General features: G+C 50.3%; 2 protein-coding genes across 4 annotated transcripts in view; one reads left to right on the forward strand and one right to left on the reverse strand.

The window, feature by feature from the left end:
• Positions 1-13,222, forward strand: part of pxb (putative Hedgehog signaling attenuator pxb) — a 454,145-nt gene that overhangs the window by 274,373 nt on the left and 166,550 nt on the right. The window lies entirely within an intron of this gene.
• LOC109504349 (uncharacterized) overlaps positions 1-13,222 on the reverse strand; it is a 121,167-nt gene that overhangs the window by 37,939 nt on the left and 70,006 nt on the right. The window lies entirely within an intron of this gene.

Genomic DNA, 13,222 nt, shown 5'->3' on the forward strand with positions numbered 1-13,222 from the left:
AGAGTAGAAAAATTTTGTTCTTAAACAAATACTCATATAAATATACGTCCGCTTTTAAACGCTTTTAAACGCGTTTTTCTCGAAATTTTATTCTTCAACTATATGCAGTGATTTCTCCGAAACTGAGCTTCGTATCGAACTGAAATTTTAAAGCAGCAATATTTGTTCACGTGGCTCTCAGATGAACCCATGAACAATTTCGTCAAAATATTTCATTTCGAGATATTAATTTTTTTATTGTAAAAGAACGGAAAAATTTGAAATTTTTCCCAATAATAGCTGCCATTTTGTTAATTTTGTTCGATCTTTTGTTCTAGTGGTTCACCAGATAATGATAACCTAACCTCGTCAAGATTTTTAGCTAAAATTCGCTCTGGTCGCGCCATCGAGAGCCGAGATATTACTACAAAAACGATAACTTGAAAAAAAAAAGGAGAGTGTATTTCAGCTATATATATCGTATTATATTTATACGAATATTCGTTAATAAACAAAATGTTTCTATTCTTCATGTTGCATAACTATACCTAAAATTTTCATTCTTGCACATTTATTCAGTTCGTCACAAAATATTATCAAAAACAAGCACGATCTTTCGGCTGATCTGATCCCCTTAAGGAGGAAATTATATGCGGAGCAGGCCGTTTTTCAAAGCTATTTGTACGAATTTTTTTCACGGAAACGGAGGATCAATGGACTTGACATTTTCACGATGTATTCATTAATGTTCAAAGTATAAAATAAATTTGTTACTATCTGCATGGGAGTACACATAAAACTTTAAACGCGTTTATCTGTAAATCCTGTAAATAAAATACTATTTTCTTAAACTGTCGACACGTAAAAGTTATTGAACCGAATAATTTGGAATTTTTACACAATATACAGTAGACATGTAGTTTTCACCCCTACCTCGAACACAGTTATATTTTATTTTATTCATTTTTCTAAACATGATTACAAATTGAAAAAGGTTTCATTTTTGCTTTTTTCTATACAGTCATTATTTTTCCAAACTTGGCTCTACTGCCTTCATTTTGATACGGGCTATAATAGCAACTATATATTTTAAAAATCTTTCTTATATTCTTATATTTTGATTTCAGAGTAGTGAGAGGCCCGGAATTATGCCGACAGCAAACGAATGCATTTTTATCATTATCTATGATTACAAATTGCATCGGTTCTTGTGTGTCTCAATAAAATTTATTTTATACTTTGAACATTAATGAATACACTGCGAAAATTTCAAGTCCATTGATCCTTACCGTTTCTGTCACAAAAATTCGCAAAAATAGCCTTGAAAACGGTCTTTCGCATGTAATTCCGCCCTTAATCCGAGGCGGCCTGCGCAAAGAGCTAACGGCACTCGATATTCACCGGTGGACTCGCGAGACTCGGGAAATAAACGTTGACGAAGCAAATCTCATTTTTCATTGTTCACGGATCGTCTGCTCGTCCCGACCGCGAGGACCGTCGGCGGTGGAGCGTCAGTATTGGCATCGCGACGGCGAGTCGTCTCCGCTCGGGGAGGTCCTGAGGAGTTCTGGAACAGCCCCGGAAATACGATCGCACCCCCGAGCCGGGCGACCTTTGACCGGGCCGATAAACAAGCGCGAGCGCGGGGCCGGGACGAGGCCTCCGTTAAGAGACGGTCGAGGAGTGATACGTGAGCCGAATCGCTTGACGAGAGGATGAAAGGGCTCGCTCCGATAAAATCGGCACGTAGCGCGGCCGAAGAGAGGAGTCCCGAGGAGCCGGCTCGCCTCGCGAGATGCTGGCGCTCAGATAGCAGGCAGGAGTATCGGAGGAAGAACCGGCCGCGGTATCGAGAGGACTCCGTGCTACCTCGAGCCCTTTCTCGAGCGGGACTTTATCCGGCGGCTGCTCCCCCGGGGATAGGCGGCGTTACAGCGTTCGAGGGCGTAATAAATCGACCGCTCGTCCGCGGCACTGATTACGAGAAGCCGCGGAGATATCACTCAGGAATTTGCGCGCGCGAGTTACGCGGAGAACTGCGAATCCCGGTCGCGTCGCGCAGAGGAGAATGAGCTCTCGCTGAAAGAGGAGAGGCGCGCGCGCGCGCGCGCGCCGTAAACGGCGATTTCCTCGAGATTGAGAGATAACGGCGAGTAACGCCGATTGCCAACGGAACGCTCGAGGAGTTGGCGCGTGCAGTTGTAAAAAATGCGGATCGATGTTCGCAGAGTTCCACCACCTTTCCGGCTTTCCCCTGGCGGAGGAGTGGCGAAAAAAGAGGGGCCCCTGTCACTTCGTCGCGGCTTTTCGGTATTCGGAAAATTCATATTTTTGGATATTTTGGAAGCGAGACTTCTCGACAGCGGAGTAAAGCTGGCCTCGGTTTCTTCGAGCTCGACGGAATTTGTCGCGGGATCAAGGAGGGGGGGAATCGAAATCTCTGTCGCACGCTCGGACCTGCTCGCGTTAAGATAATCGATATCGAAGCAGCGCGATTGTAATCGGCGAGAGTCGTGCGCGGTCGTGCCGCGAGCATGACGAATTTTTACTCTGCTGGAAAATTTAGCGCAACGTCTCTCACTCTCGGGGCGCGAGAGCGGAGGAAAAAAGGCGCGACGCCAGAGGAAGAAAACAATTCCTGACGTTTCTACGGATATCCATCGCCTTCGTACTTCCAGCCAAAGTCCAACGGTGCGATACCTCTCGGGAGAAAATCTCCCAAGTTTTTCCACCGCCTGAGTGAAACGTATATGTGTGTGTGTGTGTGTGTGTGTGTGTAGCGCGTCCGATATAACTACTTTGTCAATTCCCGCGCGCGATACTCGAACGGGACGTTCGCGCGAGGCGCGATGAAGGATCCCCGATTATCCGACGATTAAATAACGCGCTCGATATTTTATCGCGAACGGAACGTCTCCTCGCTTCTTGGATTCCTAGCGGGTCGCCAGATCGCTCGAGAGCGTGAATTCTTCACACCGTGAGGAATTACGGAGCGCGTGTTAACCGCGGGAAAAATATCTTGTCGCATTTGTATCCATTTCTACAGCATTGCGCGCGCGGAATTTTCCGCGAGGAGGAAGGCGGAACGAGCACAGCAGCGCCCGCTCGCCGTTTGTTCGCGTCAGCCGGTGTATTTTCACCGCGTGAAATATTAAATCGTCGATCAGTCACATTTCTCCCCGAAGACTCTCTCCGTTAAGCAGACACTAGCAAATCCCAGAAATGCTCCCACGAAGGAAAGCAGCGCGGAGTCCGGCGTTCCCCGCGTATCCATCTTCATCTTAACTCTGCCTAGGCAACCATAGGCAAGATGGCCCTCGAGGGAATCCCTAAGACACCTCTCTCTCTCTCTCTCTCTTTCTCTCTCCACCCTCTCTCTCCGTACCTTCTCGAGCTTCTCTCCAGGAAGCGACTATGCCGCGCCTGTCGGTCCATGTAACCAGTCATTTAATAGCTACCGCACGCGGAAGCGTATTATACACGCCGTTGTTGCGTATTATACGACGAGGGCCGGAATACACACCGGTCTCCAGCCTCAAAAATGGCTACACGCCGAGTAGCACGTGTGCGATGGAACAACGGCGAGCTGGGAGCACGTCCTCTCTTTCTCTCCCTCTGCTCTTTTTGCACCGACGATGTCCTTTAACGGGGACAAAGCGCGATCTCGGTTCTATTAGATTCTACAAATCCTAAACGGCTTGAGCTAGTCTCATTTACGCGTGTATGTGTGTGTGTGTGTGTGTGTGTGTGTGTTACGTTTCATCATGATGCTTGAAGGTTTAAGGAATGTCTCCCCTCGCGTTACGATCTTCGATCTTTCGATGTCGTCGTCCGAGGATTTTCATGGCGTCTCTCTTCCTTGGTCCCACCGGTTTTCATATTTATCTTACAGAGCCAAGAGTCGCAATTTTCAGCGAGTAGTCGTTAGACTGCTCGAGGACGTCGCTTCGCAGCTCCGGCGGATCTTTCGGCTTGATTACCGTAACGGGAGCTCTCTGAGTAATTTCGACAGCACGAGATCCCGAAGTTACGAGGACGTCGTTGTTTCGCGCGGGGTAGCGCGCAGGTTGCCGCGAGTGCCGCTCGTTAGATCCCGCGGAGTCCCATAACCCGTCCTCACGAGTATTCCATAAAGGTGTCCGCGTGCACGCAGCATGGCGTGCACCTACCTACCCGCCCGGTGTGGGTAACGCGCGATAGGTGGTCGCGAGTCTTCGATGAAACAACACCCAGGGCCGCTCGTCTCTCGCATGCTGAAACGCCGGGCCCGGCGCGCACCGCTCTGTCCGTTGACGATCACGACCGTCCGCGCGGTCGCAGCGGTTTTATCACACCGACGACGTGCGAAATTCGTGCCCGGCCTGTACTGTTACCCCGATATAATTAGGCGAATGACGTCCGTTACGAACATCGACGCACCTCGCCTGCACGTGGTCGACTTCTGTCGGAAATAGCGCGCGCGCGCGCGGTGTGCGGTCGGCAGCGAAAGGCTCTCGTCTTTTTAGCGTCTTCGTGACTTTCAGTGGGATGTTATTAGAGAAAACAGTGTCGATCAGTGGAAACGTGTGAAGAGAGAGAGAGAGAGAGAGAGAGAGAGAGAGAGAGAGAGAGAGAGAGAGAGAAAGAGGCAATCGGAGATTTGACAAGCTCGAATTTTCGGTAGAACTCTCTCTCTCTCTCTCCCTCTCTCTCTCTCTGTCTGTCTGTCTGTCTGTCTGTCTCTCTCGCCCTGGCGAGAAACGCGATGTTATTACCGTGGTCATGGTACCGTTAGATCTCCGACTACTTTGCGTCCTCGGCCACGCCGCGATATCTAGCGCGACGTTAAAGCGGCCCTGCCGGGACCGGCGGCGTAAAAATCGAAACGGGCCACTCGCTGCGAAGAAGTTACGCCCGCGGTGTAGACGATCCTTAAATACAAACGCTCGTTCGTGGCTCGAGCGTTACGAGAGTACCGATGTTGCAGCAATCTACCGAGCGCGCTTTCGAACAATGTCGCCCGCGCGCGCTATCCCGGGCGCGACGGCCGCGCAATTTCCATTACTATGTTCATGAAGCCGGGAGATTTAAGGCGCAATTTTGAGCGGCGAACGCGAAACAGCGCGAGCGTGCATTTCCACCGGGTGAATTTCTCTCTAACCCCTTGCACGGCTGAGCTTTTATCTTAATAAGGAAGGAAAGGGACCGCGACATTTTGCGCGAGGTCTTTCGACGCGAATTCAACGTTTAATCAGAATTTAATAAAAAACATACTCGCGATAATTGAGATCCGTAGTACTGAGGAAGCGAAGGAACGGATATATAAACACGTCCAGTGTTTCAATTCGCTGAAACTAACGCATACTGCGGACAGTTGACTGACGAGTTCATATTATGATTTTGCTTCTCTCGTGCTTCTCTCCTCTCTGTTTCGATCGCCCGCTCAATCGAGATGGAAATGTTAGCGGTACAAACAAATTCGCAACAGTGCTTGCTGCCGTGCTCGTTGACGAGCGCATTGACGCTGCAACCACCGAAAAGACTGGAAGGCCGCTACCCCTTGTTTACGACACTGCACGTGGCGCCGACGCATTCGGCCGATCCACGTGGGTGATTCGCTAGGTGCCAGATTCGATTAGTCGATGACAATGAGCACTGATGATAGCGCATCTCGACGCGAGCCGCACAATGGTCGCAACGTTGCCGTTGTCGGCTCACTCCTGCGCCGCACGAGGGTCGCAAATGGGAAGGGGCTACGTACGTAAGGGTGAAACGATCGTAAAAATCCGCGGCATATGTCGCTGCGCTTTGAGACATGCCGGCAAAATGGGAGCCGTTCACCCAGTAGACACACTGCCAGCCTCCGCCACCTGATCTCCCGCTGTTCTATAACTGCGCGCGCGATAATAAATCTGTGATCGACGCAACTGCGCTATATCCGAAACCACCGATTAGTTCAATAAAGCAGCGGTCCGCGATAAAAGTAATGACTTTTGATATTATACAGACATATATAACGCTGTATCGAGAAATATTCAGTTCCCGATTAATTTGAAAGAAAAAAAAAATATGTCTTTTTCGGAATCGTCGTTATTCGTTAAAACACATCGATCTACCTTTCACGAGAATTCACGAATTTACGCTCAAGTTCTAACGCACGAAGAATTTTTGCATTTATAATAATTTTTACGATATATCTCTTCTCAATCTATCTTAATCTTTGTGGACGCAAGCGACGCAGCCTCCCTAAAATTTTACCGTCCTCTACTACGTCTATCGCGCTATTTTAGTACCGAAATAGAGTTCCCATTATTTTCGTTTAAATCGCGCTGTATATCCGTCAAAAGCGTAAAACCGATGCCCTGCATTAAAAATCCGAATCCGTATTTCCTCGTTGGTCCTTAACACGTATTAATGTGCTTCAACAACGTGGACACAAAAATCGATGTGTCTCGCAGTTATGTAGCTTTGCTAATCGACCCTGACTTCACGGGAGAAGGCTTTCGCGTGCATCAGGAGCGCGCTGATTTCCCCTTTACAACAGTTCTTGTCTCAAGTCGCTACGACGTCTAGGACGGAAGTTATTGACATTTGCATCGATCCGCGCGCTCTCGATCGGCCGGGTGGGGTGGAGTGGGGGGGGGGCGCTCGCCGTGGGGTAGGTCACGTGCGGCGCGTTGACCGAAAACAATAGCCGCATTCCATAGCTTTGTTTTGGGAAGATCGTACGCGCCGTACTACGTGACGGCACGCAGCGAACGCGGTCCTCCCCCACTCCGCGGCCTACGGACCAGCATGGCCGCGCCGAGCACGTGGTCGTTCACCTCGCTTGAGAAGAGCGCATGAAACGGACGTACTGCGCAGGCGCGAGATCAAGTGCCACGCTCGCTGATCCACCGAGCCAGTATCTGGCGCTGTCGATGCCGTGACTTTAAACGGCTGTAATTAGCAAATGTATCCATGTAGCGACGTTAGACAATAAGCAATCTCTTCGGCGCGCTTTCCCGCACGCGTCTGTGTCGCTCTTTTATCAATGATTCGAAAGAGTCGAGTGTTGCGACCGGTTGAAGCGCGGTTGAGGCACGTTGCGTGAACGATACGCGCAGCCTCGCAGCATTTCTCCTCCATTCGCGATAAAATCGCTCAGATTCGTTTCTCTTCGTCCCTATTCGTGACTATCGTGACACTGACGATACCGATTGTGTTTGATCGAAATAAAGAAATAATCTACGTGTATTTTTTATAAGAATTGAAAAATGACTCACATCAGGCCGATTCAGGCTACTCTTGCACTTTCTTTATCTTGATTCTTTACTCTTTAAATTTCTTTGAGCGAAGTTTCATTCGAAACGAGTGAATGTTCGCTCGTCTCGAATGAAAGAGAGAGAGAAAGAGAGAGAGAGAGAGAGAGAGAGAGAGAGAGAGAGAGAGAAATTTTACTCTAAAGAATTTAGAGAGCAAATAGCTGATAAAAGAACTCGCTGCCACTCGAAATAAATATTTCACTTAAACTTCCGAGTAAATTCCGACTTGACCAAGTGAATATTTCCATCAATTAGAGTGAAATTGTTCCCGTGACGGTGAGGGAAGGGGGAGGGGAGGGGGGGAGGACCTATCAGATTCGTTCTTCAATTTCGAATGAAAATATACACAACTCGACGCGGCGACTCCGAGCGGCGAGTTCGTTCTGCAGGAATAAAAAATCACTCGGATTCAAGTGCCGCTCCATTTTTTTCGAATGGAATTTCTCCCTGAGAAATTCAGAGGGGGCGAGCGAGTTTACGCTCAAAGTCAAACAACGGCAACGACGCATTAAGAAGAGTGCTGCCGGGCTTCTTTCGAAATCGCTCGCGCGTAATTGCAGCGCGCGCGCGCCTTTGTTACGCACATGTGAACTCGCACGCGTCTACTTCTCATGGGGTGCACAGAAGACACCGAATGCGAGGTGCTACTTGCGTGTATGTGTTTGTGTGTGTGTGTGTGTGTGTGTGTACGCGCGCGCGCGGACGGTGCTGTGTATATGCCGAAGCGGAAACACGTAAAGGGGAAACAGATGTCCTTTCACACATTAACATGCATGGCCGTGCCGGACCGATACCCACTCGATCAATTGGCATAATTAATTGCACGCTGGCTGAACGGGGGGGGGGTCAGCTCGGACGCGGAACGATCGGCGGCGCTCGTTCGAGCGAAAACGTGGATAACCCACTTACGTGCCGTCGAGCGAGAATTCGCCGATTTCGGCCCGCTATATTCGGTCCATTCGCCGACCCCCGCTGGAAATGATATTGTTTATCTCGTCCTCGTGAGCGATAATAACCCTCCAACGAATCGTCCAAGTGTGGGCTCGAAAGTGAAGGTGAATTAACATTTCCATCGTTTTCCGGCCAACCATCCCGTATAATACAACAAGCGCAGCGCTTGTACTATAATTGCGAGAGTCGAGATTTGAAGATCGCGCGGCGACTGAAGCTCGAGAGATTTTTGGCAAAATCAAAGAGACGCGAATGTTGCAAAAAGATCCAAGTTTCGAATATGATGGCTAAGTTTGGCTTAACGTCCTATTTCCCAACCCATTTTTTTCACTGGATTAAACACTTCGCTCACTGATTGTCCGTGTTATAGCGGAAATCGTCTGCTTCGTTACTCGAGTACTTTTCATATATATCTTTATCTGACAATGAGTACGTCAAGTACCACGTCGTTTTTTCTCCTTCGTCACATACCTGCACCGCCGCGATTCGAGTGAGTTTCAATCGTCAGTCCCGCGCATAGTCCCGAGATAAAGAAAAAAAAATCAACGCTGGATGAAACGTCCGGTTGATTTAGGAAAAACGCCGAGCGGCGGCGAGCGGGGGAATATCGAGAGCCGGCGGACGAGAGTACGCCGCTCGCAGTGTGCAGCACGAAAGTGTGCCGCGAGTTTATAAAGCCTCAGAGAAGATATCGTTTATGGCGGCGTAACGTCTGACTCGGTCGCGTCAGATGCGGCGATATAACCGAATCGCGAGCACGTGCCGACAGCGTCCAATAACTCCAAGAACGACGTGTTCCCGCCTTCGCTGCTCTCGCAGTCGCATCGGCCGTCCCGCGGGCCCCCCCCCCCTTCGGGGAGGACTGTCGAAAGTTGGTCGGACGATTTGTAACCAGCCCGGCAGCGTTCTCTCGGAAGAGACTCCGGGATTCTCATCGTCGTTAAACCCGGAATCGACACGAACAATCGGATCTTCCCCCTCTTCCCCACCCGTCGACGGGTATTACCGGCATACGCGCGCCGCTCTACATTCCGCGCCACGTGACGAGCCCGGAATCGCGATCCGGCTGATCATTTGAATAAGCGATCGACGAGTCCCCGGAGACGCGCTCCTTCGGAACGGAACGGAACGGAACGGAACGGATCATTGATTCTCCCTAATGCTGTCGTCCCGATCGCCGGGCTCTCTGCGAGCGACGCGAACGTCCCGAAGTGGTCGCCCAAAGTGGTGGGTCGAGGCTGCACGCGAGGCAGCTGCGACAATCGGCAGATATCTGGCTGGAATTAAGAAGGAGCGGCTCTCGCGGGGAAATATCGCGGACACGGACGGAGCCGAGTCGATATCTCGTCGCGCCGGGGCTCCGCCTGTCGATTCTCGTTAGGAAAGTAGCGCGTCTCTTCCGGCCGGGCGTTATTGGAGAATTGCACGTTGACTCTTTCGTGCTTCCGGCTGACAATCGCGTCGACTCCGCGAGTAAATAGCTTCGGTTGCAGACTAGAGCTAGAGAGTCGGGCACGATCGCGACAGCGGCGTGTCTACGCGACGTTCACGTCTGGATTTGCGTCTCTCGCGTGTGCGTGAATTTGCCTCGCCGTGAAATTCGAAAGGTCGCTAGAGCGTTGTTACGCGTCGCGCACCGCGCGTCGACGAGAAATAAATCGAGCCGGCCGGCCGGCCGGTCGGCGTGCGCGCAATTGCAACGGGAAATTCCAACGGCGAGATTGCGCCGTGGTAATCGCGTTTCGGTGTTTATAATAATCGCCGGCTGGAACGGCGACGGGAACTCTCCGAGAGACGTTTTGACACACCGCAAGTACATCGGCGAAACTGTCGGACGTGTCGTTTACAGATGGAGGAGCGGGCAAAGTTCGAGTCGCCGAGCGTCTCTCCTCGATCACCGTCGCATTGACGCAGCGCAATGGCGCAGCGATTCGCGGGAAAATGCGAGGGGAAATAATAAAGAGCGAGCAAAGTTCCGATTGCGTGCCGCCGCAGATAACGCGTAAGAAAGCTGCGAAGTGCCGAGGAAGCGCGCGCACGCACGATGTAATTTTCCAGGTAGAGCGCCGCGCGCGCAAAGACGACGAAGAAATAAACTCGTCGGCCACGGTAAACGGATATCGCCGAGAGAGCTAGCGCGGTAGTTGCGCAACGACTATTAGCGCCGTTATCCTTCTTTAATCCAGCTGTTGCAGTCGTTTCGCGCTCGCGAAACCGCCGAGTCACGTAAGCGTTTTCACCCTAGCCGGTTAACAGATTTTCAGAAGCAGTTAAGCCCGTTCCGGGAATTTTGAAACGACTAATCTCGCGGCGTTTCGCGTTTCAGATATAAAACGGATAAAGGCCGGCCGTTTCGTAACTAGACGCACGCCACTTCCGCGCCGTTTCCGAGTGTTTTCGGGAAATTTACCAGCGCGATGCGAGCGCGAGGAGCTCGATCACGGAGCGAGAACGGAGATTACTTGTACCTTCTACGTGCGCGTTGCCCCGTCAGTATATTCATATTATATATATATATATATATAAATTAAACCACCGTTCGATTTTATTTTCCAGCGGGAAAACGCTTTACCGAGGGGTAAAGGCGACTCCACACGTACACGAAGAATAAGGCGAGTGTACGTAAAAAAAAAAAAAAAAAAAAAGGGGGGGAAAAAATATAGCATGGCGCACAATGACTACGAGTGTGAAGTCAATATTAAACCAATATAAAAATTCACGGGCAAAAACGGCCGAGAAAATTCGCGCACACACGGGAGATTATATTAGCCAATGCGTTGGTCGCATTCGCGCCAACGTGTGATGTGAGACCGGCTCGAGGAGAAACGACCTGTGTGTACCCTGTGTGTGAATTTAATTTCAAGAGTCGCGCGACACGATTAACCTGTCGATCGCGCTAACGTAACTCGCGGTGAATTTCGCGGAAATACGTATGTACGCGCGTAAGTAAGTATTCGCGCATAAACTATTCGCGCCGATTATAGCTTATAGGGAAACGCAGGGTGAATATGAATACGTAATACACGGCAGCTCGGCGATATCCCAAAGGTCGCTGGCCGCAAATAGTCTCTTGGAAGGTCTCCTACGATCGATGACGTCTTCGAGCCGTTGTCAAATATTCTGTCGTCACCGAGACGTCATAGAATACGTCACACAAGTCGTAATAGTATCGGTATCGATCGTGTCATCTTTTCAGAGGCCATACACCGCCAGGCTATTACGTCTGTATGTAGGGAAACGCGAAATATCACGACGATAATATCAGTCCTCTCTCTCTCTCTCTCTCTCGCTCAACGCCCGACGCGATTGCGGATCGCGCGCGCAAAAAGGTGCGACGTCCCCCCCCCCCCTCGGACGTTATAGCGGCTTACGAGATGATAATAATAATAACAGATCCTTAAGTGTACAAAGTACCACCGTTGGACGCCGGAGAAAAAACAGCATCACCTTCGATCGATATTTCGCTCGTGAGAATTATATTAATACCCTAATATGCACGACTTTGTAGCAACTCGATATATTTACTCCACAGCGAGGATAATTTTATCCAGTATGTTTATACGAAGCGGCGCATCGCACCAACGAGAAATAAAGATTAAAAAAGTTGAGAATTAACAACTGCGAAATCGCTTCGCGCGGCGCACCGGCCGATCGTGTTTACGTTACATTGTGAAATTATTCATCGGCGAGTGATCGCTTAATCGCACGTTATTCGCGCGCTCGTCGGGCAGGAGACGCGGCCAAGGTAAAAATTCCAGCGCCGCTAGATGCATCGGCGAGGACACACGTAATTTGCTCGTCCTTCCGTGACGGTGCTCGTTCGCGGAACGTTTCATTCTACGAATGTGTGCCGAAGGGTGGAAACAAATTTGCAGAAAGCCGACGGATGTGCGCACACTCTGGCATGCGGAATCGTGACCGTTTATATCGAGTGGGCAAGCTCGATAATCGTCTGAGAGTCGTCGGTCCTCTTAACATTTCGCGTGGTTTGTACAGTTAATCGAGAAAATGACGTAACCAGATCCTCAAACGTCGTTCGCACAAAGTGTTCCCGTCGGTCGGTCGATTACGAATTTCACCGCCATCGCGAGTCGGCGCGCCTGGTCAATGCTGGTCCGCCGTTATTCACGTGAGAGGCGAGATATCACTTTTACATTATAATAACGACCTTCTTGCGGGATTTATCAAAGGCCTTACCTCCCTTCCTCCATTCTCGATTGTAAAGCTCCGAAAATAAAAGTAAGAAGCTCCGCTCTGCTCTGAACGCAAAACGATCGCATGATTTCTAGTGGAATACCTTGCGGGTCTCGTGAAAGCCGAGAGCACAGGCGCGGCGCGGCGAGGGGAAGGCACGGGACGAAACGACGGGAGAAATCAACCCCCGTATTCCGCGATCGTGCCGTTCGAGGGAGGAAGCCCGCGTTTCGTCGTCCAATGGCCGTCGGATAAGGCAAACCGGCGCTCGTTATCCGCACGCGATTTCTTTTCCGCGAACCGCCTATCGCGGCGAAATCGGCGTTTATCGTGCTGCGTTTTTTCCCTCCCTCTCCTCCCACCCTGACGAACATCGAGTCGACGTTCATACGTGTGTACGTTACGAACCTAACCCGGAACTAATTAGCTGGCGGTAATAATCCCGTGGCCGGTCGGCTCTCGCGGATCAATTCGGATTCTGGGAATTACGCGATCGAAAAGAAATGGGTGATCAATGATGGTGGTGGTGGTGGTGGTGGTGGTGGTGGTGGTGGTGATGGTAATCGGTCGATGGCTGGACGGATTTAGGGGTGCTCTGTGGTAAACGTTGTCGAATTATCGCGCCTCCCCGCGTTCCCCGCGACACGTCGTCGCGGCATTTAAAAGCAGAATGTGAATTCGAACGAGCGTGTTGGCGCTTTTTTCTTTTTTAATTTTCACCTCCACGTTAATCCTGCCAATTCCGGCAAAATCGAAGGATTAATAGGAGATCTTGTCTGGTGACATTGTTTACGAATAAAGATTTAAATTCCGCT

The sequence above is a fragment of the Harpegnathos saltator genome, unplaced genomic scaffold, assembly GCF_003227715.2.
Source record: "Harpegnathos saltator strain DR-91 unplaced genomic scaffold, Hsal_v8.6 scaffold480, whole genome shotgun sequence".
NCBI classification, from domain to species: Eukaryota; Metazoa; Arthropoda; class Insecta; order Hymenoptera; family Formicidae; genus Harpegnathos; species Harpegnathos saltator.